The sequence below is a fragment of the Lupinus angustifolius genome, chromosome LG09, assembly GCF_001865875.1.
Source record: "Lupinus angustifolius cultivar Tanjil chromosome LG09, LupAngTanjil_v1.0, whole genome shotgun sequence".
Lineage (NCBI taxonomy): Eukaryota > Viridiplantae > Streptophyta > Magnoliopsida > Fabales > Fabaceae > Lupinus > Lupinus angustifolius.
In genome coordinates, this window is record NC_032017.1 from 9,055,184 (window position 1) to 9,059,209 (window position 4,026).

Consider the following 4,026-nt stretch of genomic DNA (forward strand, 5'->3'; position numbering starts at 1 on the left):
AAGGATTAAACGTAAATCAACAAGGTATCAATGTTGATGCTCAACAAGCAACTGAAATGGCCGAAGTTTGTGAGACTATTGCAACCCAAATTTGGGAAAGTTATCGTAGATCTTGAAAAACTTTATATATAATTGATAATTATAGTTTTTTCCTTTGCATAAAACTTGAATTGTATTTCATAATTAGTGTGACTTAATATTATATCTTATTTTTCTTACTAAATAAATGTATTATTTATGATATGTTATATTAGTGTATGAGAGAATAATTTTAATAAAAAGTGATTCAATAATAAAATGATTTTAAACTTTACAGCAAATGTTGGTTTAAATATATTGTTTACATTTAAATTTTAACTTCACTAAAAATTGATGTTACTTGTGAGAATATACATAGTTAATCATATTTTTATTATTTATGAAATAGATGTTGTATTGAAAAAGCAGAAAACAAGCACATTTCATTATTTCCATTTTCTAGAAACAAAAATATATCAAATGAAACCAAACATGAATTCTAATTTTCATTTCTTAAAAATGAAAACTGTTTTCAAGAAATGAAAATAGAAAATGAAAATAGGAAATATTTTCACAAAGCAAACAGACCCTTAGATTTTAAACTGAAATATTTTTTATTTCTTGTGTATATGTAATTAGTATTGGTTCAGTTTGGTTTCTAAAATTGGAAGTAGAGACCGAACTAATCAATTTTCTAAAAACTAATACAATATAATTCAAACAATATTGATATTTTTGCAGTTTCAATTTTTACACTACATTTCAGTTTCTCTTTTGAGACGATCTAGATTTGAACAATCCTAACATATTGCAACCAATGTTATTGTTTTCTATATATAATCAAATCACCCAAGGATATGGATATATTGATATGGTGATATACTTAATTCTTATAAATGAAATTAAACATATATAATACAAGTAGCAATATTAAAAACTAAATAAATAAGTAATACATATTTTTATTCGTAGCATTTGATAAAACAAATGTACATTTTGATGATATATCATGTTTTAAAGATACATAGTGTGTTATTGTATTTGATCATCCATACTAACATTTTAATAAAAATTAAATCATTTTAGAAATTTCAATGGTTATTACCCGTTGGTACTAGTATGAGTGCATGTCTTATATCATACCTAATGTTTTAAGTGAAATGGTAGGTGTGAACATTCATTTTTGTCTAAGACCCATAAAAAGTTCAAAATTCATTTTTCGATATAAATAGTTTTTCAAAAAATTAATTTTGAAAATAAATAAATGATAAACACCAACAGGCGTTGGTTCAAGTGGTACATGTTTGATTCCCCTTAAGCAAGAACCCGGGTTCGAGTCTTGTGGATGGAAAAAATACCCGTTGGGAGAGTTAGTCCCACGTACCGGTGGATGTTCCCGGCTCGGACAGGATTGCCTCCAGTGCGAGGATACCTGTGGGAAACAAAAAAAAAATAAAAAAAATAAATGATAAACATGAGAGTTTCTAGAAGCTCATTTGTTTCCATTACAAAAAAAATAAAGTAAAAACGAAAATCAAATAAAAAATAAAGTATGAGGTCAAATATGGTTTGTTGAATGGATTAAGATCCACAAACAAAAAATGAGAAATTTTATCTAAAAAATTATGTTTAGCTTAATTTCAGTGAGGTTAGTGTAGGTTATTTCCTATAAATAGGATGATTTAGAAAATCTAGCCTCCATCCAGAAAAACATAAGAAAAAACCCAAAAAAAAGCATCACACCAAACACCAAAAAAATAAATACCCACAAAACCTAGAGAGAATCACATAAATATACAGAAGAAAACCACACTTAGCATATGTTCTAAGATGTGCTCTACACAAACAAAAAGTAAATGAGATGTAGAGAAGTTTGAGGTACTATTAAAACAACTCATTTTCCCTTAAAGTTAATTGTCTCACATTACAACATTGTTTTTTCATCATTGTCTTGTTTTCTCTTCATGATTTATATGAATCCTAGAGAGAAGGGCATGTTTCTAAACATTATAATAATAGACTTATTGATTAGCTAAATTTCGAATTGACTAATGTGCGTGTTAACCTTCATGGTATATTTTTTTGCTTACTTAGTCCAACAGCAAAGCAAGTCATATAATATATTGAATAACACACAACTATCTTTATGTTCTTCTTGAATAACTTTTGTTTATGCTTTTATCTAAATGGTTTTGATCACATATAATAAAAATTGAATATAACTGTTAATAAAATGATTTTGTTTGAGAAAAGTATATTAGTACATGGTAACATTTATTATGATAATTTTTTGGGATTAATCAAAGATGAAGGAGAGTTGCAAAAATATTTTTAATTTTCAATTCATCTTCGAATGATTGTGCTATGCAGTTTCTTTTCAACATATTAAATCCTAAAATCGATAAAAAGAAAACTTTTTTCAATTAAATTAATAATTAATAAAATCAATAATTAAACGACCATTTTTCATAAATAAATATGTAAAAAAACAAACACTTTCAGTAAAAAAATAATTTTTTTCAACCACACAAAGGATGGAGGGAAGGTTACTCCCGAGGGCTTCTTTTTTCTCAACTCATCTTTCGGACGATCGCGATACGCCACTTATTTCTTTAATTAAAATACTCAACCAAGAAACATTTTTCTACCAAAGAACTACGTAGCTTTGATTCTCTATCTAAATTAGGAATTTGTAGGAACAAGGTCACCTTGTCAGGCATAATAATAAAAATAAATAAAATTTGTTAATTTTAATAATTAATTAAATAACCAAATAAATTTAAAATATAATATAAGCCATATACTTTAGTGAGGGTAGTGCTTAAGGCGGGTGGATACGTTGCTAATACATTTCCTTCCTATTATGTAACCGACTCCCGAACCTGGATATCAAAAATCCAAAGTCCAATGTGATTGGTGTAACACCTCGAAAATCATTTCATAATTACTATATTTAATCTCTTGGAAAAATGGGTAAATTTGTTTCTTCTTTTATGTAACATATAACTTACAAATCATTTTTTTTTTCCATTTTATCTATTCTCTTTCAAGACGTCACATTTTCAAACTTTTGCGGAAATAATTTCTTAATACTTAAAATGTAATTGAACGAAACACAATTCTTTTCTGAATAATGATGAATTTATCAATTCTTGAATTTGTAATACGTACATCATGGTTTACAAAATACAAGGCGAAGTCTATTCTTCGCCCCTAACAAAGACTAAAAATAAAAATAAAATAATATCGGGGGCGTTGGCATTACAAAGTACCATACACAGGTTCCCTATTAAAAGAAAGAAAGGAGCTCCTAGACGGGTGGTATCTGGAAAACCTCACTCGGGTCTTCCTTGATCTCCGAGTCTGAAGAGATCTCTATAACCTCCATTGAATCCTCTATGCAAATTAACTCTACACAGTCATCGTCCTCGTCCTCCACCACCTCATCTCTTGCCCAATCCATCAAAGGGTCCAAGGTGTACCCCTAGGCCCCGATGAAGTAGCCATGCCTGTTTCTTCCGTCCCTCTTGGCATTGAGTCAATAGATGAGAATCTTGGTTGGGGCCAGGTCCTGACAACCTCCGACCTGCTTCGTGCCTCAGCTGGTGCAGATGGACCGGCATGTACGGACCTTCGCTCTGATAGGATGAACGATGCTTCCCAGACTACATAATGTGCCAGGAGGTGCAACACAGATCCATCACATACGAGATCCATTTCTAGGTCACAGGGACCGGTGTAGGTGTATCTGTTTCCTTCAACGCTCCATGCCCCTCCTGGGACATGGTAAAGCGGTAGCCTCAAATCATCATTGATCCGTCAATCTAAACATGGATGTATACGAGTACACCAAAAAGAAAGAGAGGGATTAAAACATCTTATTAAAAACTTATCATTGACATCGTGGAATTACACAGAATATAACCCCAAGACAAAGAACAAGTACAGATATATCATATGATCATACACACATGTATTAATGATGAATGAAGTATAAAACTTATGATT